This window comes from Xiphophorus maculatus, chromosome 4 (genome assembly GCF_002775205.1).
Source record: "Xiphophorus maculatus strain JP 163 A chromosome 4, X_maculatus-5.0-male, whole genome shotgun sequence".
NCBI classification, from domain to species: domain Eukaryota; kingdom Metazoa; phylum Chordata; class Actinopteri; order Cyprinodontiformes; family Poeciliidae; genus Xiphophorus; species Xiphophorus maculatus.
This window is the reverse complement of record NC_036446.1, coordinates 11,477,956-11,503,634: the sequence shown is the minus strand read 5'-3', so window position 1 is coordinate 11,503,634 and position 25,679 is coordinate 11,477,956. Positions and strand designations below refer to the sequence as shown.

General features: G+C 36.4%; 1 long non-coding RNA gene across 1 annotated transcript; it reads right to left on the bottom strand.

Annotated features, from left to right (window-relative positions):
* Nucleotides 1–241: 241 nt before the first annotated feature.
* Nucleotides 242–25,153, bottom strand: LOC111608471. The gene is made up of 4 exons (XR_002752687.1): nt 24,942–25,153; nt 20,956–21,008; nt 913–993; nt 242–801 (listed from the first exon to the last, which is right to left on the bottom strand). It is a non-coding gene; the product is annotated as an uncharacterized LOC111608471 (long non-coding RNA).
* Nucleotides 25,154–25,679: the final 526 nt, after the last annotated feature.

The window sequence follows — 25,679 nt, the reverse complement described above, 5'->3', positions numbered from 1 at the left end:
ACGTGAGTGTATTGGTGCCAGTAAAGCAGATTATGAGTTGATTTTGGCAAAGGAGGCTGGTAATTCTTTTAAACCAACAAAACCCTTCCATTAGCCTCCTGCTGATGTCCTGAAAACAAGACACTGTGATGCTCCCAAAACACACCAGAGTCCACAGCTAAACATGCACAGTTTCACGAGAAACTAACTGAAACAATTAAATTACACAAGCAGCACAGACAAACAAAGCTCTTATGGTCATTTTTAATTGTTTTTTACAGTTCCAATTTATAGTTTGATGTCCTTTTCAGTTACTCTGAGGCAGGTAAATGTCATATCTTTTAGGAAAATGAAAAGCATTACTGCCACATTACATTAAAGCTGTTCCACAGCTGTTCCACAAATTCTTACATTAAAAATGTACATTAAATTTGTTGTTGCTGTTGTTTTTCAGGAATCAGCTTGTCTTCCTTGCTTTAACTTAGTTTATTTGGTCCAACATCATTATAGACCTTGGAGCATTAGATACAAACCACAACTTTGAACTAAAGCACTGTACATTCATTTTGTTTAGCCTTTATCTCACCAGGAAAACTCCCACTGATATTAAAAACCTGTTTTTAAATGAGTCCTGGTTGAGAGACTGCAAAAGTTATACAATAATCACAATTAGTTACTCAATTAAATGTCATACAAAATAATGATTAAAAACACAGTCAGAATTTAAAGAAGTAATTTTTAGTGCTCTCAATGAAACAAGTTCAGTTAATTTACAGTCTTTTTGCAACATGTTCCATGTAGGCTCTTTTTCCATATTCTGTGCTGGGAAATGGAACAAAGAAATTATCATTTGAACAAAATGTGTAAGAATCAGTATTTCTCTGTGTGATTAATCACAGATGTAGGAAAACAAAAGTGAACCAATGTCCCAACCTTGTGTTGGACAAAGAAGGCCATCCCACTCGACTGTAGAGTGTACAATATCGGGTCAAGGCTTCACAGTCAGTAACAAACCTGAGGGAAGCATGACAAGAAGAGAGAGAGACTGTAAATTCAGATTGAAATACTCTGTCCCATTTGCTAATTTTGACGTTAGCATATAAAGTGCAAATTTGTAACACTTGGCGTATATTAGCAAAAAACTATTGCGCCCCAAACAATCCTTCAGAGAGCCTCCAAATGATCAAATACTTATTAGCTGAACAAATGGGAGAGTACAGACAGAGCTATGCTGACCCTTCAGCATCCTTGTGTGAGTGAATCTTCAGATTGTCTGCATAATCTAGTACGAGGTTAAATGTGTTGTGACATTTGAGTAACACTGGAATTGATTCTATAGCATTGGCACAGATATGACATAATGCTATGTGCTTCTCTCATAGCAGTAACACTGACAGCAAAAGTTATCTGCAAGCTGCACACATAATCAAACCTGGGCTAAGATTTTTTTTTACAGGCGTGGATTAGGGTGATGTGGTGGCAATAAATCGCCACGTGTTTTTTGTCAAACTTTCATCCTCTTAACTAAAAACCACTAATAAAAGCGTGTGGCTAGCTAGCCAATACAGCCTGTTATGTTAATCAGCTGTGAATTTCTCCTACTTCCCAAAACAGCCCAGAATTACTCTGTTAGCAAGCCAAATTCAAACACACATTTTACCATTTTAAAATCTCAGAAATTCTTGTGGTTTCTCCATGACTTCAAATCGTATATTTTGCAAAAAAGAAGAAGAAGAAATTCACTATTTTCTGCTATTAATTTATTGTGCTAATTCACTATAAATTGGTGGCTTTTATCAGTCTAGTTTACTTGGCATTAAATCTGTGTATACTACAGTGTCAAATACTTATAAATGTGATTCTGTCACACGATTTCCTAAAACACCAAGCAGAAATTAAATGGTGTGATAGGGTTATTAAGGACATTAGAAGACCTCAGTGTTCATCCCCTTATATTATAATTAAATACTCTGGAGTAACATGTTTAATGAGTGAAAATCTAGAAGTTGCCTCAGACTTATGATAACTTTAGTTTAACTAAATGCTTCACAAATTATAATGCAAAAACTGCACTTCATTTGGACTCATAATGAATATTTATTAAGTGTTTGTTTAGGATCAACACTGGTACCAGTACTATTTTAGAAAACAACATCTTGGAACAGTGCAGACAGAGAATAGGAAGTGGCTAGACTGGCAGGGAGGCAAACAGGCAGTGGATTTGGGCTCTATGACTTGCTGCATGGGGATACACACCGAGAAACCCATCAAAACACGCATACACCAGTTGGAATATCCAGAGCTTCCACTGAACAGGATTACTTCTGTCATGGGAAGACTGGTATCCCTTCATCAGGGCACACACACACGCATACACAACACACCATAATGGTTCACTGGGCAACCTGATAAAAATGTGTGTGAATTTGTTAGTGCATGCATGTATGTGTGTGCTGAGGAGTCTCTGATGGCAAGGATTAGGGACTCTTGACTCTTGACAGTCTCTCTGCAAAGTACCAATCAGCATAAACATGCTCTTCTCTCTCACACACACACTCAAAACATGGACTTATGCTTCGGATTTTACTTTAATGTTTTGTTCTAAACATCTATGTGAGAGATATTGAAATATCTAGTACTTTTAACATTATAATGTTCATGCTTTTCTATATCTGCCATTCATTTATGGATGACATTTTTCACACTCAAGCCATGTGCAGGTTATTGTGTTGGATCTCATAAAACTGGCAAGTTAAATGGTTAAATTAAAATTTTGACCATTTGTACATTTAAGATACAAATGGTCATAGAAGAGAAGTCATAGAATATGATTTTTATTCAACAATAGAAGTCATGGAATAGACCTCTAGAATTCTACTCTATAGCAGTCATAGAATATGACTTCTATTGGAAAAGCTCAAACACACACCAAACATTTAAAGTACACTTGGTTTAAAGGTACTAGTAGAAATGGATTGTGTGTGTATGTATCTCATACACATATATATGCGTGTATGCACATGGGTGCATGACATACACCCATGTGTATCTCTTTGTGTATCTCATGCAAAGAGATACACATGGGTATCGGCATATATATATATATATATATATATATATATATATATATATATATATATATATATATATATATATATATATAAACCTATGCAACTGCAGTTTCTTAAACTGCACAGGTTTAAGACATATATATATATATATATATATATATATATATATATATATATATATATGCATTTCTTAAACCTGTGCAGTTTAAGAAACTGCAGTTGCATAGGTTTAAGAAAGGGTTGAAAAGAATAAATGGAAGGAACTTTAAGATCTGAGAGGAAGAAGACAAGATGAATGTTAGAGGAAGGGAAAGGCAGCACTTAACCCCTGGTTAGTGGGGTTAGGTCCCTGTGGGAGTGGGGGAAGAAGGTCTGTGCACATATATATACACACACACACCCCTCCCACCCCTACACAAAATACACTATAGTTGCTTCTACAAATATAAAAATTCACTTTAACGCTCACTGCGTATCAAAATGCAGACACTTTCATAGGTTTGAATTCTTAAGGGGCACATTTGGACCTGAAAAAAATTCAGACTCAAAACGTCCCTCTCCCACCTCCTCACCCCCCCTTCATTTTCACACACAGGAATATGCAATCATGCAAAGAGATACACATGGATATCGGCTTTTGGAAAAAGGCTAAAAAACTCTTGAGTTTGTAACAACTCAAATTCTTTCATATTCCAAAAGAAATGACAACAGAAAATTACAGTAGGGAACATTTGTGTAAGTTATGTTATTACACAATAAAACAGACAAAAGATAAAAGAGGCACAGGGATAGAAAAATAAGCTACAAAAAAATTAACCAGACAGAAAAACATACATATCTATATACAGACAGCAAAAAGAGGAGCAAGTGAGTGCAACTCAGAGACAGAGCATCAATTATTTAGGAAAGGTAACGTGAAGCTTCCTTGGATCAGGCAAACTGCTGGCTCTTCCCCAGAGAAAAGAGAGAATGAATTAGGGTGAATTTATTAGAGACTTTACGTGTGTAGGGGTGTGCGTGTGTGTGTGGGCAAGTACCGATACTGTCCAGGCAGCCACCTTGATTTCTGAAGCTGTGCGGCTGCATTGCTAGAGACCCACACACATGCACACACTCACAAACACTCATCCTGAGAATCCCAAGCCTGTTTCCAGGTTCATTAATAAAACAGCAGCTCTTTATATGTGCTCTTCCCCTCGCTGTCTTGCCTTTCATCCTCTGTTTGTTCACACACACTATGGGATTTTGCTGTGCGCGCGCGTGTGTGTGTGTAAACTCCAACTGGGATTTAGGCATTGCCCGGCTGTTTGTTCATCAGTCAGACAATAGTTGACCCTGCTGTGGTACATAACAAAATCTGATCCCTCTTTTATCATGGGTAAAAGGAAGCGCCGTTCAATCCCAGCTTTATACGGGTTCTGTTGGTAAATTGCTCCAGTTGATTCTGACTTTTGTTAGTTGCATTACTGATGTCAGAAAATGATACGTTAGTAGATTTATTTTATTCATGTAGGAATAATTTAACAGTTTTTGTAGAGGATAGATTATGGAGACACAATTTATTATATTTATTATAAAATTGAGAGAAAATAAATTTTTCTGCAGATTAAATAGGGCTACTTCAATCACTGCTCAATTTTGGGATTTGAAATGCTACCAATAATCTAAAATATTGTTATTGTTGTTTGATTACAGATTGTATAAGTAACAAGTTGTGATAAGATTTATATTTTGTGGTCCTTTATTAGTGTTCAGAGATAATAAAACATGTTTTTTTTCTGATCAGAACTGGCATGTGCATTCTGCGATATAAAATACCTTTTGAATCCACTCTGAGTTTTCAATTCTTAATCTTCTGCTTTTCCTCATACCGTGTAAATTATTTTAGCAAAAAATGTCTCAGCAGAACTAAATGGTCTTTTTGTTTCTGGAAAAAACTATTGCAGACATAAACCATCCAACAATATAGTAGAACATGAGTTATCACAAGACTTGCAGAATTTGTAAAGGCATAAAAGTGCATTATACATTGTGTCAGAATTAATCTTGAATTAACCACTTCTTTAAATGAGACAAGCTCAGACATTTTCTATTCAATTTGCAGATTAATCCAGGCCTTCTAAACTAGATCTGTCCAAACACAAGGATATCATTAGAGCATGAAGTATAGATCTGGTAGTTATTTTGAGAAATCCACAAACAAGGGCAAAATAGTGTCTTATAGACTGATGTCATCCAAAGAGTTTACCTTCATGTAACTAGAGATGACAACTTACAAAATCCTACAGCTAGAAAATTGGTCTTTCATCACACATGTACTACACTACCACATAATTTACATAAGTATTCAGCAAATGGCATAGCAACATGACTTAATCTCATGTTACGCTATGCAAACACCTTGTTTGCACCTGTGAAGATTCACTCACTCACCTCGGCATGCTGAACTGTTGAACTGAGCACATTCTGACTTATTCTCTGATTAATTCACCTAATAATTATTTGCCCAATTAAGGGCACTCACAGACCATTAAACCATTAAAATGCTAGATGAAAAATTGGTGATAAAGTGAAGTGCAAAAGTATGCTCCCTGTTCTGATGCAATTGAATAATGAATTTCACACCTTAAGTCTAAATACACAATCAATATAAAGGATTGGATGTTAATTAATAAAGAAAATAAATAAATCTAAGTTGGGAGAACGTAATAGGAAATAAAACATAATCAATAAAACCTAACTAATGCAATTTTTCATTGATAACCTTGTCATATTTTCCCCCCAGGATCCTCTTCAAGCCATACTGTTGATCCCTCTCTCGTCTGTTTCTACTAAATTTTTGTCTTCCCCTTTAATCTCATTCTCTTATTCTCCAACTGAAAAACTAATTTCTTTTTTCTCTGTCTGTTTATCATCCCTGCCTCTATGTTATGTCTGAATATAATTGTATTTGAAGCATCAGCTGAATATCAAATATACAACTAAGTAATGTAAGTCTCATGTGGGCGTGTGCAAGCTGTGTGTATGTGCCTGTGCTTTTTTGGTTAGTGTGAATTCATAATTATCTTAAGTCTGTGAATGCAGATGGCTCAGTCAGCGGTTCTGTCTCCAACTCGGCAGCTGTATCTTTTTTTTGCACCTCTGTGACGTGTCTGCGTGCAAAGTGTGTGTGGGCGTGCTCGTATGTGTGTGTGTGTGTGTGCATGTGATATCTGGAATAGGGATCTAAACAGTTTTCCAAATTAGAGAAGGGAGACGTCAGAATGCTATTGTAAGAGATCCACTTCCTGTCTGATAAGCAAAAATCTCCCTTTCTTCCATCAGACCTCTCTCCCTCTCCCTTTTTCCCACACACACATGCATACACACACGGAAGTAGAGAAATCCTGACAAGCAGAATTTGCTTTGTATTTCTTTACACTCTGTTCTTTCCATCGTTTTGCCTTCACCTCCCATCATTCTCTTTTTTTCTCTCCCTTTTTCTAATAAGCGCAGGTTTACTGCTGAGTGTGGGCAGGGCATATGAAGCGGGAGGTAAAGACAAAAAAAAAAAGAAAGAGGTTCATGCAAAACTGGAGGTACAAAAGAAAAAAAGAGGGAAGACTTAATGCCATTACCAGTTCTTATAGGTGTTCACAAAAACACACACATTATCTCATTATGTGTTCACCTAAAGGGTGCAAAACAAATGACTTGTTGACTTCTGCTTTTAAACTTTACTTAAAACTTCTCCTCTCCCATGTTTTTTGTTTTCTTCTGGTTGATCTGTTTTGACATGTTATAAATAATTATTAAAATATGTCAATATGTCAACCATCCAACTATTTACCATATCTCCTAAGAGAAAACTAGATATTACAGTTTAATGGTATTGTCACAAATTGGTGAGTAAAACCAGTTACATTAATTGAAGCAAGAGGTTTTTAGGTTTCCATAATTTTGCCACATTGAACTGACATGTATTGTTGACATTTCTTATGATATTGAGCTAATATCTTCTTTTTGAATCATAGATACTAAATATCTTCCTTCCTCCTAAACCAATTCTTCCAAAACATAAATGGCTATCTTAAGTGATTTTAGTATATTAAAAAGCTAGCTCCTATGAAAAATGAAGCAAAACAGCTATGCAGGTGCTACAGGGCAATATATCACTTTGGCACTGGTTTGAAATAGTTTATAAAGCCAGGTTCCTCTTAGATAAAATTTCTTGGACATGAGAGTGTTTTTAATTCTAACAATGTCAACAGAAATTATGTTGAATTAAAAATATTAAAGGCGCATTATTTCACAGTGCTAAAACTAAGACTGTAATTCTAAATGAAACAATGATTTGCAAAGCCTCACACTGAGTCAGCCAGGGATTGCATGGAGACTGAAAATTAATCTAATCATGAACAACCGGTGATCAGCAACATTAAGGCTGAAAAGCAAACAGAAAAAAATTTGTAGATTCAGCTCTAATAATAAACACAACAGCAATAAAATAATGGATTTGTTAGAGTGAATGTGTATAATTATGCAGTAAAATAAATGCTGGACACCTATAGTCATAACTTCAAGCCTGTAGACTCAAGTGAACACTAAAGAAAAATGAGGAAAATCCAGCAAATTCATTAATCAGAGCTTTAGGTTTTTATGAGGATGGTTATAAGATATGGCTGAATAAATGTGAAGCTGCTGTATGTTTTTACATCTCTGTGTGGATGCGAGCATTAAGAAGAGTGAGTGGGTGGCATGTATTTGCCTGTGGGTCACAGTAGGCCCATCTGCTATAAACCAAGCCAAATCAAACACACTGTGAAGAAAACCGAACTTCGTCTCTTACCCTTTCTTACCAACACACACATCCACTATAGTTATTCATATACAAACGTTTCTGTGTGTGTCATTTCTCAAGCACATTCTGCTGTTTCCATTAGCTACAGTGAAACAGTCATCTTTTGTTGTGGTTAACAGGAGAAAGGAAGATAAAGGCAAAAGTTTAACGGTAAGAACTTTCAAACCAGTAGTGAAAACAAGAATGAAAAACAAGGTGGTGAGGTAACAGGAGAATAGAAAAACTCTGTAGTGTTTCCACACAAACACGCCAGAGGCATGTTTGTGTGGAAACTTGTTTTTAGGATAGATTTAGTCATGTTTTAATAAATTTACCTGAAAACAAAAAAAAAGATTAATAAAGAAACTGACCATGAAATGTTGTCATTTAACCACGTCAAAAACTATCTGTAAATTCTCAAAGGAGACAGAAACTATACAACATTTAATTATTCTCTTCCAAGAATTAAAATTAAGTCTTTGCACTCTCTCGAGCAACGATGATTTCTCAGTTAAACTGTGATACTATGTTGGGTCACTTTTCCCAACAACAGGCTGCCAAGAAAGAAAAATAGAAAATGATTCTTTCACATATTTTTGCAACTACTTAACGCTAACTACCTTTCATGCACTAACAAAAATAAATCTTTCCAATTTTCTGTAAACTTCAAGAGGGGAGTTGAAGATGTTTTCAGTCTCTATGTCCTATATCCTGAAATAAGAACTAAAATGAATATGCATAAAGCAAAGCGCTACATGCAGGTGACATGGTTGACTTGTGTTTCTGCAGCAAAACACAGCACCAGACAAATGTTTTCTCCATCTCTTCTCTTTAGGAAGACAACAATGAGAAAGAGAGGAACGGTAATCTCCGGGGAACCCTTCTTTCACTCAGTAAATGAAAAACTAACACACTAATGATGCTAAAACACATGCAAGGAAGCAGAATGGAGTGGAAGCTCAGATGTAAGTAGCATATGCAGAAACACACACAATACATCTCAGAGTCAGTTTTTTTTTTACATGGCACATTTAAGTGAAAATTCCTACTTTTTCCTAGGTTTTGTGTAATTTTGCTCTGGATTTATGGTGGAGATAAATACTACACACCAAAGTAAAAATGACAGATTTTTGTGACAAAAATCAAGACCATAATATATGATTTCAAACCATTTGATATGTTTGAAGCCACTTATAAGCCATTGCAAAATCATTGATAAACCTTAAATATTAGCTTTTTCTTTTTTTTTTTAAACAGACACAGCATTCTGATTCCCAGCTGTAACATTTATTTTTGGTCCCATCTGAACACAGCACCTTCTTTCATATTTTTTCTTGTGGCAAATTTTACACAGGACTTCTTTAAACAATGGCCTTGGTCTTGTCACACATTACGATAAAGTCTCCCCTTTTACTTTTATGCAAAAAATATAAACTTAGGAAGCAGTTGAAAACAAATATTTACATTCACTGCATCAAAGAGCATAACAGCCGGCATATAAATTCCATTTATATTTGATTTTGTGTTAAAAATCAGAAAATAATAAATAAATTTGTATTTGTAAATAGTTGGTCTGAGCTGCAAGTAATTAAAACATTACTTTTTGACTTCCAAAGCTGCTAAAGATCCTCACCATGTAGTTACTTTGAACTTTTTTGGTGTTTGACCTGGATAAAATGATTTGTGCTTTTTCTCTCTATGGTTGCTGAAAACATCATAATCAACAGTACAGATAAAAGTACTAAAGATGCAAACGTAAAATAGTGACCAGTTAAAAGCACATGAAGGAAATACAAAAATAAAAGCTGCATTTTTGGAAATGGTTAAAAGGGAGCAAAAGAAAAAAAATGGTACAGGGGGGATTTAGAGAGGGAAGGATACAGAGGTAAGGGTGAAGGAAGACGAGGTTAGGTGAGACAGGGTCAGACGGTTGGAGGAAGCTAATGTCTTTATTTCCTGGAGAGGTGGGACCTTGCATTTACCCCTGAGGTCATTGGTCACAGACAGGGTCACTAGGAGTGCTGTGAGTAGGGTATCTCAATACAGGGGGAGGTGTGAAAATATCTATATAAGAAAAGAAAAAGTGGAGTGAACAAGAGACAGAGTAAAAACAGAATGAGAGGAAAAGAAAGAAAAGGAAGCCCTAGTTTGAGCCAAGAGTGGAATGTGCAAAGGTGGAAAGGTTGAGAGGGTGAGAAGGTAAGAATACTCGAGGGAGAGAGGAAAGGGGGCCACACAACCACACATGAAATAATTGTTGAGTATAGAGAGTTTGTGTGGAGTAGTTCTTGTCACATACAGTAATATACTGGAGCTGATTGTAAGTGCATTTTTATCTGCATATTGTGTCTCAGACTTGTCCCGTTTCTGAAGGCTTGTGTCAATGCATGAACACGTTTTTCTTTGTCTCCAGAGACACGAGTTTACAGAGAAGCTGACAGATAAAAACAAACTGAGAGGGTGTACCACTCTTTCTCTTGAGTATTGTTAACGGTTATCATCTTGAACTGCTTTGCAAACAGCCTTCAATTGACATACTGTAGATTATATTTGTCAAAAACAAAGTGTTTAAGTTTTATTTATTCCAACTTCTAACTACATTATAAACAATTATAGGGTTATAATCTGACACACTGACAAATAAAAGATTAGATATGTCCTTATTGTTAGTACATCTGCTTAAATTTAATAATATGCTCCACACTTGTAAACAATAATAAAGACAAGTGTAACAGGTCTATTTCAGGCTACCACCAACATTATGAAGTCAATTAAGATTATTTAATTAAGCAAAACCACAGGTTAGGACCGAAAGAAAGCATGGAATTGCAGAACATAAAAACATGAAAGACAAACAACATCTAAAGGCCTGGGATATTCAGTACTGAAAGAACAGAAGCAAAACCAGCAAAACTGTTGTTTGGTAACTGAAACGAAGTGAGAATAATAAACCCGATTGAGAAAATTAATTAAAAATATAAACAGCAGTAACATGGTTCAAATGCCTCAACCTTCACAAAATAGTCCCAAACTGAGAAAGAGTGCCATCTTTCACACTGCATCAAGCTCCCACAAAAAATGGCAATTAATAATATGGTTTTTTTTACGTTAGTCAGTTGCAAGACATATGAATATTTAAGTAAGGAAATGTATATATTTTTTTACACTGCTTTCATTGTGTGTATTGAGAGACCCCATTTATCATTTTAAACATTGGACAGACTGGGGTTGGTCATCTTGAAGCATAATGATGATTTGTAAATGCATTCATGTATTTTATTTTTTTTATTTAACCTTTATTTCACTTAGACAAATACCACTGAGATTAAATATTTCTTTTACAAGGGAGTCCTGGCCAAGGCGGGCAGCAGCACGTAGAAAATTCACAGGAAATTAGAATGCCAACGACAGGACTCCTTTTCTACAAATGTCAGGTTTTAAAAATTTTACCTGATGGTGCTGGTGCAATAATCTAAATCTTATAAATGACCAATTGCAATCATTTTTTTTCTCCATACATTCAATCCTAATCCAAGAGGGATTGTACTTAAGTAACTGAATGACTCAGCAAATTGTCCTGGCCGCCAGATGACACATGATATTTGAATTCAGGTGTAAATTTCCCTCCTCTTGTTCTTTTGGTCTGCTGAATAGTGACTCAGCAGCACCAAATACAGCTCTGATATGAGTTTCTCTTTAAAGCCCTATTTCAGTCTCATTCAAGGGTTATTCTTGGTTCTGTTCTGAGTATTGGACATCTCTTTGACAGAATGTGAGTCAGTCAGCTATAAATATGAATGGCCTTTCTGCTCGGCCAACCACGTGGATTAGCAACTCTTCCAGCTTTTCCACTACACTCAAAACAAATGGCACCTCTCTCTCTCTTGGTCTCAGTTTCTCTCTCTTAGTCACTCACTCTGAAATGCACGAATTCTCTTCTGGTTCAACTAAAACATGCATATGCATACTCACTGGATGAAAGGTGCTCGGGCTGACAATAGCCACACACACACAAAAGTAAAAAATAAATCATAATTGTATGTTTTCTTGATGTTACACTTCAGTGACAGCCTCCTGCCCACACTTTTAAGAGCTTTCATTACTAGTAATATAGCAAAAAGGTTTACAATGAACCCCCACCTACTCACAGGTCAGTATTCATGGATTTACAAATTCCTATTTAAGTTTTTCTGTTCAGTCTAGCTCCAAATTATTAATGAAAAATCTGTTTATTTGCACATTTCTTCATGGAACCCATTTAAATATTTAAAAGAAAATGTAGTTTGGGAAGCTGAAATAAACCACAATGCTTCTTGACACTTAACTGGCTCTCGGATTGGTTCCAATCCAGCCAATTTTAGATTGGTGTTTCTGAAGCAGCCAATCTAAAAGCACAATTCATTTTCCTTGTGGCTGATTGGCTGTAACCCCAAAAGTAGAGATAAGGAAAACTGTAGTTTAAACTGCATAATCAGCTGTAACTAGATTGTATATTATCTTTCACATTAAATTAACCTATTCAGCAGCTTACAGATCTGAGTTTCAGTACTTATAGTTTTTTAGAGCAGAATTTTGAAATAATGGTTCCAATAGGGTCTAGGCTCTGTTCGGTGATGGTCATTTTCTTAAGTGTCAATGATTTTGTGTCCTACCAAGTCAAAAGTAAAGTGAAAACATCAAAAGAGAGAAAAAGAGAAATTAAACATCAGAGACTTTTTGTCCCAGCTTAGAGGAACCTGTGACATTTACAGAGCTCTGGATGCTGTATTTATAAAGAAAACACATATAGTATTTGGACTTAAGGTACTGAGAAAGGGGATAAAAGTGAAACTCTGTACTGAAAGGCTGGAGTTCTCTTAGCCAGCATGTGTTTAATATCACTACTGGCTCTTGAGTGTGTAAAACTCTGTCCACCTTTGCACTTCTGTTTATATTGCATTGAACAAGAATATTCATGAACATGTTTCTTTCACAGAAAATGGAGGAAATTATGTCATTGACCTACATAGATAATTGTAATTAGTTTAAAAACAGTTCCCAATAGTTTTTCGACTTTCAAAATGAAAATGACCACCCCGAGTGTGACATCATTTTTAGATCTGACTTCAGCCTGCTGTGACCTGGCAAACAAAAAACACGACTGAAAGAAAAGGTAATGAAACTAAAGTTTCCATGAGACATTTCAGCAGAAAGTATCACTGACAGCTCTTTCACAAAACTAATTTAAGTTTTATGAAAAATTAGAATTGTACAGTTTGAACATAAAAACTATTGTTTCTCTATTAGTTATAAAGTCAGTCAGTTAAGAAAAAAAAAACAAAACAAAAAAAAGCTCCTAAAGAGACAAACATGTCTTGCACCATTCCTACTAAAGATAACAGTTGTGATTGTTTATGTGTAAAGAAAAAAAAGCAATCCTTGTGTAATGATACCATTTTTTTTTACCATTTTATCCAAAAGTCAAGTCAAAACACAGAGAAGGTATGTGTCTTTCAGAACATCCGAGCTATATGTTAGAATGAGTCTTTATAAAACATCCTGGTTGTGATGTTCCATTAAATGTGTGCTTGACATTGCTACAAGTGCATAGTGATCCATGTGATTGGCGAGGATGATCTAGTTTCAACAAAATAACTAAGTAAAGCTGGCACATAATACTCTTTAGGAAAAAGTCACAAGTGACCATCAGTGCCTTGAATAACTACACTCACACACTAATGTCTGAGCAAACGCCACCAGTTATTATGCTTTGAGTGACAGAGACATTTACAAGGAAGTCTGATTAAACTAAGCCACTCAAGTGTTCTCATCCCTGGATGGCACACATCAATATATTTATAATCACTGGTGTTAATAATAGCGACCAAGAGGCAACTATACACCCAGAAGACAGGTGACAAATAGATGCTTGGGTTAATAATAGCAGGAGATGGAAAAACTACTGTCCAAGCTGTATATGGATCAAGAAGCAGCAGGGAAAAAAGGGTTGAGAAGGTCATTTGAAAAAAATGTATGCGCTGCTCACACCCTCCTGCTTCTTTTCCGCTAAGCTACAGCTCCTTCCCCACAACAGAGCCTGCTATGAATGTGCAAGCTAGTTGGCATGGCCACTGATGACAGCAAACAAAAAGTTTTCGTTTAGTAATTTGTTTCTTTTCCATTAGCAGAGCTGAAGTTTATACACGAGCATGATTGACAGTGTTAAGACCTTCCTCGTGATTTGATTGCTTGTTTCTGACTAGGAGTGGTGTACTTCTACAGATGGTAGTAGGACCACAGAATTTTTTCAGATTATCTGTCTCATATTACATCGTCATGACATCGTAAAGGTTTTAACAAACATGCAAAAAAAAAAAAAAAATTAAAGTTACATAGTGCAGCTTTTAGATTCACCACTAGCTTATAGAAAGATTGCAAAAGATAAAAAATATTTTTGTTACGCAAAGTCTGGAGAATTGTACAAAGGAATTCTATTGGAGAATACTAGTATTTAAATGAAAGACAAACATCAGCTGGAAAAAAAAGTGTCGAAAATGTAGACATTTGTTTCAAAATTAATGGAAACCTCCCTCCCAAAAAGCAATGTTACTATAAACAAGGGGTTTACATTTTCATTATGATCAATTTTTTTTAAAGTGTCTGAATTAAGTATTTTTCAGGCATAAATCAAACATAACGTAAAGAAATTAGGCCTCTGTCTCTTTAAGAAGCTCCTACTCTTTCGGACACTCCAATACATGATAACACCCTTTAACCCTTTAAGAGCTGCAAAACCTCAAAATGTTCCTCTCAATATTTGATTAACTGATAGATTCCTTGTATCAAACCATAAATGGTAGAAGGTACATTACCAGCTGTAATGTAGAAGCAAAACTTCCAAAAAACTGGCCTTTCATTACAAATCCTTGCATTATTTGGCTCTAAATAAAACAAGGCTTATGTAAGCTTTGATATAATTATGCTAAAGTCCCCCTAAATTAAAATCCCCTAGTTTTATTAAGAAATGAAAAAAAGAATATTATGAGACATGAGAAAATGTCTGTTTTCACAAATGCAATGACTCACACCGGGTGATGTCCTATCTTTAGTAATTCTGTGAATACAGTGCTAAGGGGCAAAATATGCTGTCCTCCTGCTAATGAAGCTTTCAGCCCTGCACAACAACCACACAATGACAGCTGGCAGGGGAGGGGCAGGAACTACATGCCATGAAATAAGAGCGGGTAAAAATTGATTAGCAATTTTCATTTGCGCTAAGCTAAACAAAAGGAGACTGCTGCCCTACTCTGCATATCATCATGGGGTGGAGGAGGAGGACGGTGGGCAGAGCTGATGGGGTTGGGCTGGGATGGGAACTGATCTTTCAGTGCTCAAGGCACCCATTGTTTAGTTATAGAAGACGTGGGTGTGTGTTGGGGGAAGGCTTTGGGACAAAAGAAGACTATGTGTAGACAAGAGAACTGGGGATGAAGAAAGAACCAGGGGAAAGTGGAAAGATGTTCAGAAGCTTAGGTAAAGACAGTTGGAAAGGAATATAAGGAAGTGAAGAAGGTGCATACTTTGGACTGAGGATGACAAGAAATGTTGGGGAAAAAAGAAGGTTCAAAGAACGCAAAGCTTGAACAGCAGGACAGAAAGAGGTAGAGGCCTGGGATTGATGGGAAGAAGTAATGGAAATAGGGAGAGGATATTTGGCAAGTCAGAGGGGATAAAGAGGTTGAATGTTGCCCAGGACTTCATGACTAATTTTGGAAATTGAAACCGGACCTGGATGGAGCCATCATGCACTTTGAACAACAAAAGCAAAGTGTCAGGAAGAAAAAAAATGACACCCTCTCATCACTTTCAAAGTTATTAAAACCATTGGATATATTGCATATAAAAGCTCCAACAATGGAGAAATTTGCCAACCCCAAGGGAAGAAAATGGGAAACGTATGCAGTACTGTGGCCAAGCCATGTTGTTGTATGGGCAGTTTTCTTGAGGGTTTTTTTGGCATGACCAGGAAGCTTGGCGGCTTATTGACAGAAGCACTAAAATGCATTTCACACACAAACACACACCCATCAGGCAAGGAGGCGCACACACAGTTTTAAATGCAAAACAGTGAAAAAATAGCAGCTGGTAGGAGAATGAGAAAAAAAAACATCAACAACTTTTAACCAAAACACTGTACACAACTCTAAATTTAATTTTCTGCAAGATTAAGCACAGTAATGACTAGCTTTATAAAAACCCATAACTAATGGCTTCCAATGAGCCAATCTATAGGCATCGATCTGTTCAGTATCTCATAGACTCACAGTTTACAGCAAATAAATGAAGGAATAAAGAGGAAAAAGAGAAAGAAAAGCAGAATAAGTACACCTTTAAACTGAAAAAGAAGAGAAAAGAACAACAGAGAGTAGGATCTGATATCGAGAAAGAGGCAAATAAAATCTAAGACAAACTGAAGTGATAAAGGAATTCACAAGCAAAATAACAGAGTGAATAGAAAGTGATTTTAAGTTTCACATAACTACGTTTTAAACACAATAGATTCTTTTTGCTCCATAATATGTTGGTTACCCAGTTAGCTGTGATTCCCTTTGGTGTTTGTCATCCCTCCATAGCCAGTCTCCCTCAGTTGTTTCTAGCTGTTCACTTCTGACATTCTGGGTTTTTTTTTTATTTCATTTGTTGTTTAGTATATAAGAACAAATACCTGGGAAGTAGTTCAAAACAGTCAGATGTAGTGTTTGTACATAATTTGAAATACTCATCTTAGGAAGGACCTTTAATAATGAAAAGTTTTAAAGGAAAAGGCAAGGTTACCAGAAAATACAAATTTAGCTTTACACCGTGTTCCAAGTTATTATGCAAATTGGATTTAAGTGTCATAAAGATTAAATTTTTTGTTGTGCTACTAAATTTATAGATGATATTGTGTGTAACCTCAGCAAAGTATATGGACTTTCTGACTGATCACTTTCTTTCATGGTTCAAAAGGAAGAGACGTACCTTCCGTAGCACAATCATCTTCATGTATGACAATGCACCATCTCATGGCATAAAATCGGAGAAACTCATGGTGTGGTCACTATCCTCCTCTGACCTCTGACCTCAACCCTACTGAGAACCTTTGGAGTTTCCTCAAGCACAAGATCTGAGGGTGGGATGCAGTTCGTATCAAAACAGCAGCTCTGGGAAGGTTTTCTGACTTCCTGCAAAAAAATTCAAGCAGAAACTCCACAAACTCACAAGTTCAGTGGATGCAAGATTTGTGCAGGTGAAATCAAAGAAGGGATGCTATGTTAACATGTAACTCGGTCTGTTACGATGTTTTTGATTGAAATAGCTTTTGATTTTAGTACATGTGATCACTTAATGCTGCACATTCAAAGAATGACCATTTGCAGTTCTTTATAATCCATAAAATGTTTAGAAAATCTGCTGTGCATAATAATTTGGAGCAGTGCATTTTGAGTTTTTTATTTTTGAAAATAATACTGTTCTCATGGGGAGCTTTGTTCAGCAAAATTTTATTTATACTGTAATAGTTCATGACTTGAAAATTATACTGACCATCATTTGCATTGACCATTTAAGAATCTGAGAAAATATCACTTGCATAATAATTTGGAACACGGTGTAATGTTCAATAATTACTATCCCAGTACAAACCGTTTTCATTTCAGTCCATTCTTTGTCAGATCCTCCTTTTTTATTCCATAAAGTTATTTCAGTTTCTCTGCAGTTGTGCTGTTGTTTCTGTCTTTGTTTAAAGTTTGTTGGACTTTGTATTAACCTTTCTCACTTTTCTGTGATTTCTCCTTCCTAATTTTCGTGAATGGGTCTTTCACTTTCACTCATCGTTTTACTTTGCAACATCCTATTTTTGGTTCTACAACAGAAATACAATTACATTTGCTAATGTTTAAAGACCCTTTTCTAATCATCACACAGATGCAACAGTCCGTAGCCTATTGGGACATTTTCTAAAGTGTAGCAATATTCCTCACACAGTTAAGAAATGTAAGTATCAATAATAAAAAAGAGTGGACCTTTATTTTTTATTATACTTTTTTGGGTTTACTTTTACAAAGTAACTCAGTTTTCAGAGGTAAAGGAATCTTGAAGTTTGAGCTTAAATATAATCATACACGATTATATTTAAACTGAGATTTTAGATTTTAGCTCTTAAAATTTGAGCTAAAATCTCAGTTTAGAAGCTTGTTAAATCGATCCCACTCACAACCATCCATCAGTCCATCCATCCATTTTCTGTACACTATTGTCAGAAAATGACAATTTTCAAAACAATTCTCTGACAATGTTTCTGACAATGAACATTGCACCCCTTCCAGGACAGAAGGGTGCTGGTGTCTATCTCCAGCGAATGTTTCGGGCGAGAGGCGGGGTACATCCTGGACAGGTCGCCCATTCACAATCAATGAATTAGATATTTTCAGAAATAAATAAATTATCCAAACAATGGCTTCCAGTTTGTGCTTAAAAATCCATTGGTATTTTTGTTCTGATGTCTACAAATACTGAGTTTGACCATTTTAAAAACATATATCTATTGAGTCAAATAACCCCTCTGGTCTTCTTCTTGGTTAATCCTGCACTTAACAGCTTTTTTGTGGCTCATTGACTAAGAACTAAAGGTGGCAGCATATGAGAATGAGGAGGACAAACTGAAATAAAAAATCCGCTGCTGACAATGCACAGCGGCTTAAATCCAGAGAGGGCTGCTTCCATTAATCCCTGCGGATTAAACTTCTAAACAGTTCTATTCAAGCCAATTAATTCATGCATATATCTGTCTTCGGCTCTTTTCATGTCATTTAATATGATGGAGGGCAAACTCCTGGGAAATGGAGGGTCGGTGGGGGGTGGATATGTATCAACATTAATGCACGCAATGCTGCACCACACAGCTATACATCTTGAAGGATGTACACACATTTTCACACATTTCTACATGATATAATGCCATGAATTCATGCAATTTGTAAGAGAATGGATGGTGGGAGTGTTAGGACTGAAAGGAGCCTCCAAAAGTTGACTGACATATTCTGACAGCTGAATACTAATCATGAGATCAACCTCCGGCTAAATCTACAGGATCTCACAGGGGCCTCTGGCTGAGAGAAGCATAAAAAGGATTAACAGTGAATACAGAAACCTTCTACAGAGCCGACAACCACCAGCTCAACAACTTACAATCTCAAGATGAAGACAAAAAAACCAAACAGGTTGAATTTCACGACAAAGAAATGCCAGACCTGACGTGAAATGATCTAAAAGAAAGTGGTGGAAAAAAGAACATTAAAGGAATAAATGTGGTAAAATACTTTTTAAAATGACTTTTAAGCCACCACCACTAAACAAGAAGACCAAAAGGCTAGAAGAGTAACAATGTGCAAATCCTTAATAATATAAAAAGACTGTCTGCAACAGTTCCAGAATAATTACTTTCCTTTTTAAAATATTGTTGCTCATGATTTGGTAACTCTGTGACATCATTTTGGTCTAAAGGTGCAGTGTGAAGCACCTGAAAAGGCCTCAAGTCTGCAGTTGCACATCTATGTTAAAGTCAAGTCAAGTTGTTTTGTATAGCTAATTTAAAGGGCTTCACATGGCAGAAACAAAACAAAAGAAAAGCATTACTGTGGCAAAATAAAGAGAATAAAAAATTATGAACCAGACTAGAATTATTTTTCCAGTTATTATTAAACAAAAGCAACTATAAACAAATGGGGTTTTAGCCTTGATTAAAAAGAAATCAGTGTTTCAGCATTTTAGTCGTTTTCTGGATCTTTGCTCCAGATTTGTGGTCGATAAAAACTGAATTTTGCTGCTCCATGTTTTTTTCTGATTCTTGGAATGCAGAGCAGACTTGAACCAGAAAAACCAAGTGGTCTGGAAGTTTTTAATATATTTTGGTTCAAAGCTTTCTATGGATTTATAAACTAACAAAAGTATTTTGAAGTGTGTTCTCTGAGCTACACGAAGCCAGTGTAAGTAATGTGTTTTTCTGTGTGAATCTAAGCCGTCTGCCATGTGGAAACTGCTGCAGAGTCTTAGTAGAAACCCAAATCACCTGGAAAGGTGACCAGTTAAAGTTCAAATCAGGTCTGGTCTAAATTACAACTGCCATGTAAGTTAATCTTATTTTCTATTAAAAAAATAGAACTATTAAAATTGCGCGTGTACAGTAAAAGAGGAGAAACAATTTTCATTTTTCATTACAAAAACTCAGTAGAACTATGTTCAAAATGTATTTATTAAAGGAAACTGGGATGTGTACGAGAGAAACCAAAAACAATAATACAAGGTTTACAACTAATACTTCACTGCTGCTATGATTTCTTCATGTAAAGAAATCATAGCAGCCATGATTTCTTTACATGTCCCGCAAAACTGTCCCACACATTTCCATAGATGTGCTAGTTGTCTAGTGGTAGCAGAGGATGTATTATTTTAATAACACTTTGATCAGTTAAGAACTTGCACAGTCAGTGGCTACACAATCAGCATCTTGGAACATTGCATGATACAAAACTGAGCTAATAAGTTTTTTTGGGACTGACTGAATGGCAACATGTTAAAATTGTAGCTATAATAATCAGAAAAGCTGTTTTAAACAGTGCAATCCCTTAAAGAAGCTTATGCTGCAGCAGTGCATTAACCTAATAATAGAATTTAATTTACTTCTCTTGAAAGATATTGAATTTGCCTAGCACATTTTATATATCTTGCTAATTAAAGATGTAGAACTGTCAGTTCTTGCTGAAACAGAGCTTAACTTGACAGGGTAACTTTCCTCTTTTCCAGCTACGTCAACCACATGCTTATTAATCATGTGGTGGAAACTGCAGCCCTATTCACTTACTTGTTTATATATTTTAGGAAGTTGATCAAGATTCATACAGTTTTATAAATATTATTTCTTAAATTTGGCCTTGCAGTCTTTGGTTGACCATACAAACTGACAGACAATATCTGTGAGTAAATAAATCCAGCTCCTGGTACCGACCCTGATCAGACAATTATTTGGTAATTTCCTCTAAGAAGTGCTGGTAGCACTACTCCTCTTACCTGATATTCTTCTTGTCGGGTGTCTGCTGCAAGCTGTCCTCACTCCTGAGATACTGAAATCAAAGAAAGAAGAGACACATGCTGTAGATTAAGCAATTATCACACAAATATGTGATGCCACATAGCAAACAGAGTCTTAAAACTTTACATCTTTGTTGCTTCATATCTTCAGCTGTGCGTCTTATCACCATATTCCTTATTTTCGAGTCTTTTCAGAGGTGCCATGACTTCTGTCACTGTGATCAGACATCAGTCCGTCCCTCTGACCCAACTCGTGCACTAACCAGTGACATGCTTTAATTATTGAACGGCTGACCTCAATCGGTTGGCTAGTGGAGACTAAAACATTTTGCACCATTCAGAAACACATTACTACTATACACAAGCGCATGCAATTCGCCACAATAGTAACTTACAACTTTAATTTATGCTAGTCATTTAATATGTTGATCCTGGGGATAGTTTCTAAAGTCAAAGTATTTAAAAATATACACACATATGACTCCATTAGCTCTTCCTGTTACTCCTCTCATGCCAAGTCATGCTGCAGATGTTTCAAGAGCTTGAATGGAGTCCACCTGTGTTGAATTCAGTTCATTTGAAAAGGCACACACCTTTTCAAATTAACTGAATTCAAATTAACTGAATATATATGAAGCCTATATGAAGTCTCACAGCTGACAGTGGAAGTCAGAGTCCAAACACCAGGCAAGAAATCAAAAGAAATGTCTTCAGACACAAATCTGGGGAACGGTGCTGAAAGCTTTCTGTCACTTTGAAGGTCCCAATGAGCTCATCGGTCTCCATCATTTGAAATGGAAGAAGTTTGAAACCACCAGGGCTCTTCCTCGAGCACCCTGGCCATCTACACTGGGGGGAATGGGCCCAAGACAAGATCACTGTCAGAGCTGGCATTCCTCTATGGAGAGAGAATCTTCTAAAAAGGACAACCATCTCTGCAACAATCCACCTATCAGACCTGGATGGCAGACTGGCCAGATAAAAGCCACTCCTTAATAAAAGGCACATGGCAGTTTGTCTGGAGTTTGCCAAAAGGTCCCTGAACGACTATCAGACCATGAAAAGCAAACTGCTCTGGTCTGTTGACTGAGTAAAGAGATTAAATTAATACAAATTGGAATAACAAAATGTTGAAAAAGTGAAGAACTGTGAATACTTTCCAGACGCACTGCACATATAATGTTAAATAAAGTTTTAGTGGCGTTTCTTTAAGAGGAAGAAAAGCATGAAATGTAAGTCATGATACAACTTGATAGAGTTGACTGGATACATGACTCCAGTTAAATCTGGTTGTAACTCTGTCACAAGAAAGAAAATATATCTTTTGGTATGCAATGCATGTTTTACAGATGCTTTAATTTCATATCCAAATATATTCTGGAAAGAATGATCAGTGGTCACACTTGTCCTGTTACAAATGATCAAACACATTAGATGATACTAGATATGATTCCCAAGGCATGATACTACCAGAGCATTTATAGATTAGGATATCTGGTACATTAGGGCCCAGTTCAAGAGAGAGGCAAGTTTTCCTTTCCTTCTTTTACCCACAGCACCAACCAAAGTCATCACGTCTAATGCATCAGAAATGGCACAGTTCTTCAGCGATGACATTCATTTCAACACTGTCCTCAGAAACATGAGTGACATGTTGACTCTCATTATATTTTGATGAGAGTAACCCAACTGGGCTCTATTGCATGCTGTGTGGCTTGTGGCCTATGATTAGTTACAAATAGTTCAAAGGGTCACACCATTTGGCTCTGATCCCGAGACCTCGGAGTTCAGACACACAACCTCCAAACCACACGCTTACCGCTTGTATAGAATCACAATGCTGCTTTTCTATTACAGAAAATTACATCAAAATCAGTTTTCAGGGTATGATTGCTAAATATTTAACTTTTAACCCATATGATTTCAGCACACTCCTGCTAAAATTTAGAACCAAGAATTGGTTTGATTTTTCACAAACAAATGCCACTTCAAAGAAGCAATATTAGTATATTTGAGTTCATGCTTAATCTTCACTCTGAAGCTTTTTAAATTTTCCTAGAACCTAATATTTGTTTCTTTGTTCAAGCCAAACACGAGTGTTACATTCTTTATGGTGGTTCTTTTTTAAATATACATTATGCCTTAACATTTTTATTTATCCTGATACAATGACTTTAAAGAACCTGCGTATTCATGTGTACTCATTGCCTAAAAAAATAAATGCTAAGAGTAATTTATAGATGCATACTGTATCAAACTTCTTCCAAACCTGCCATGTCGGCCCACCATGTTCATTGAACTCTTAACTTTTTGTATACCTGCCTGCAAAACAGTAAAGTAACTTTAAAAAAAGAGAAAAAAAGTTGTGGATATTGGGAATGATCATTTAAGAAAAAAAAGTAGATTGAGCACTTATATCACTTTTACTTAAAAAAAAGTTTTTTGTGTTTGTTTTTAGCTTTATGCTTGGTTAAGGCTGTAACTGAAATAAGACAGAAATGTTACACAGATTAACAGAAAAAGGAAATACATGAAGCAAAGAAGCAGCTAAGTGTGAAATCATCAGGCGAACTTTTCAATTAAAGCTATGATATCCAGTAATAAAATGTCTTCAAATTTGTCTTTCTCCAACTTTAATTGCTCAGTATCTGGAAACATGGCCAACTGGAACTGAATAGTTTTGTTCACTTCCTCAGCTGCCATTACTACAACCATGGCAGACTACAACTCAAAAACAGTGCCGAAACTTGACATTGGAATTCACAAATCCTCACTCTGTTTGCTGATTGGCCAGAAGGAAATACTTCCAGAGAAATCAAGCTCACTGGGACAAATCCAAGATGGAGCAAGATGAACGGAGATGAGAATTAATCAGAATTGCATAAGGATGCAATTGCCATGATACCCAAAAGCCAAACATCCCTAACGTTTTGTGAGTATAGTATTCAGAAAGTGCTCTGGCCAGATGAGACCAAAGTTTAACATCTTGCATCGTATCCTTGACTGGGGAAATGTTCACTTTCCAGCAGAAAAAACAAACTTGCATTTTCATTACATTTAGATGGTTGAGATAAAAGCATATGTGTTAGAATTGCTCCGTCAAATCCCAGACCTAAATCTAAAACTGGATCTACTAGCTAGACTAAGTGTTGGATCTATACAGTATGTCCAAAACTTAAACATTTATGTTCAAGTACATTTTTGTGGCTGAGCCTCAGTTGTCATGCAAAAAAGAATGGTCAAAAAAGAGCGGTGAGTACAAAGTTGGTAGAAGCACTGACCAAAAGAGCCCAGGATGTAGTTTTTGTCAGCTTTTTCTGATTTTTAGTTGTCAATTTTGTTGAGTTGTAGCTCCCTCTCCCATTCCCAAATAAACAGAGGTTGGTGGGGTATGGATACATTTGCAAGATAATGTAGATTCTTTTGGCAGACAGGTGGTCCAATACTATTTAAAACAGCAATAGTTATTTCTTCAACCCCAGCAAAATAAGTTGGAGAATTAAGATGAATATTTTGTTATAAAAATAGACCAGACACATAGCCATGCTAAAACTGATTCTCTGTCTCTCTCTCTTGCGCGCAAACACGCACACACACCCGCACACACACTGCAAAAAGCAGTCAAACCAAGCTCTCAACATGGAGCTTCATGCATGCATGCACGTGTCTGTGAAGTTTGGCTCCGTCTTTCTTTAGCCCATACGGTGTTTTGTATTTGCCATAATCCCCTGTCAGCAACACTTAGGCAGGCAGACAATAGCAGAAGATCGGCAGCCAAACCAGCTTCACTCTGAGCTTGGCAGGTCAGCGTACAAGCAGCATGTTTTACACACGTGTGTGTACACACACATGCCCCCCCACCCCCCACCCTCCTCCTTCCTCCACACACAGACACACACTACTGTGCTTTAACGTTCATGAAGCACGGGAAACACACATGTCCCACTGAGATGCGGGGTACTCACACCTTCTCCAGACTCTCTTCAAAGAGTTGTGATGCAGTTCTCAAGGACACAGCTTTCTGAGATCCTCTTTTTCTCTCTCTCTTCTTACTCTGGCACACTCTCCCTGACTCTCACAATCTCTCATTTGCCTCTTGTTTGCAGGACAGCAGATATAAGTGTGTTGCTGCCTTTTCCCTCTTCCCTTTTTCATTCCTTTTTTCTCTCTCTCTTTCCCTCTCTCAGCTCTACTCTACTTTTCCTTTGCAGCTGAGAAGCACAGCTCATACTCTGCCATGAAGCAGACTTCTCTTTTTTTCAAGTGCTGGACAGTATAAGAAGGAGGACGCGAGAGAAAGAGGACAGGAGGGAGAGAGAAGTGTTGAGCAAACACACCAAACTAATGTGCCACTTCAGATCACCAATTTGGGTCCAGCTACTGAAAAAACACACACAAGTAAAACAAATGTTAGCTGTTAGCTGTAAAAAAATAAAAATAAAAGCAGAAAGGATTCAGAACAGCTAAATACAGAAAATAATAAACTATGGAAATTCTAAGAAAAATTAGCACATACGTTAGATTAAAACTAAATAAATGAACTACAAAGGGAATAACAAATGTAGAGTGATGGCTTGGTGGTGAAATGTGGAGAGAAAGGCAGGAAAGCCAAAAAAAAAAAGAATTACCTTAACCGTAGCTGTCTTTTCAGAAAAATGGTCCCAGTGGGACAGATCCAGAAAGAAACAAAACCAGAAAGCAGA